This window comes from Larimichthys crocea, chromosome XXIII (assembly GCF_000972845.2).
Source record: "Larimichthys crocea isolate SSNF chromosome XXIII, L_crocea_2.0, whole genome shotgun sequence".
Classification (NCBI taxonomy): Eukaryota; Metazoa; Chordata; class Actinopteri; family Sciaenidae; genus Larimichthys; species Larimichthys crocea.
The window spans coordinates 4325653-4327026 of NC_040033.1; positions in this window are offsets into that span (position 1 = coordinate 4325653).

The window sequence follows — 1374 nt, forward strand, 5'->3', positions numbered from 1 at the left end:
TCGGGATTTATGTTCACTGCGTTGGTGTCTCCTCAGTTAGCCCCTTCGAGCAGACGATATGTAAGCGGCAAGTTTGAGTCGCTGAACGTCTCGCAGCAACCTCACTTGCTCGACTGTCCTACGTGACAACTGCGTGCCGTTGCTCTCCCCTGCTCCCACCCCCAACCCCAGAAGGCTGCTTCCTCTGCAGTGCTTTGTGTAAACTACAGTCAAAAACAAAAGAGTCTGTCTTCCATATTAGGAGTCCAGCCGCCTTTGTGTCGGCTGGATGACAACAAAGGAGACCGTGCCTACAGCGTAATGTCCCCACCATCCCACCCCACCCTAGAAAGGCTGCTTCCTCGCAGTGCTGTGTAAACTACAGTAAAAACAAAAGCAGTTCTTCCTATTTTAGGCAGTCCAGGCCTCCTTGTTCACAGGCTGGATGACAACAAAGGCCGTGACTACAGCGTATATCCATTTGTTTCAGCGTATAAGGACTGAATTCCAAAACGTGTTGAGCTAGGGGGGCAGAGTATGAGAACACAACACAGCCACCCAACGAAACGGTGCCCCCAGCAATGGAAACTGTTGGAAATATTTCTGGTGAGTAAAAGAGAGACAATCGTGCGTGTGGGCAATAGGGGGGTGTATCACTGTCCATTTTCTAGCCACCAACAGCCGTCAAAGTGGTTGTCGTGGCCGAGTGGTAAGGCGATGGACTAAAATCCATTGGGGTCTCCCCGCGCAGGTTCGAATCCTGGCCGACAACGTCTGGATGTTTTAAACACAGCCCACAGCAAGCCAGAGGACTCTGAACGTGACAAACATGCGGGAGTAGGTCAGTGGCCATTTGCAGGTGCTTTCACAAAGCATTACAATGCACTGGGCAACCTGGCAGGTTTGAATCACGTCAAAACCGAGCTTCCTCTACTCAATGAAGTGGGGCTTTGCACTGCATAGAACGGTTGATATAAGTCAGTACAACGTTACTGCTGGTTACCACAGAGCAGACAGCGATTTTCACACCATGCTTTCCCACTCGCTTCATGACCCTTTTTTCCTCCCGTTCTACGTGTGAACTCCTGACACAAACCGCTGAGTCGCAGTGCATTTTTTTTCCTTTTCCGCAGCGATGGTGTATAAGGTGGTGACATAGCTGCCTTCCAAGCAGTTGACCCGGGTTCGATTCCCGGCATCGCAGCTGGACTCGATCTTCTTCTTGGCCACGTTTACAGGACACGTACGATTGCTTTTGTGGGACTCGGCTTGATATACGCTCCGTTTCCAGCAATTTACACCTCGTTCCATGTCACCCTGGCGACTCCCGTGACCGTACTCCGATGATCTTCAAAGAAGTACAACGTGGGGGATGTAGCTCAGTGGGAGAGCGCA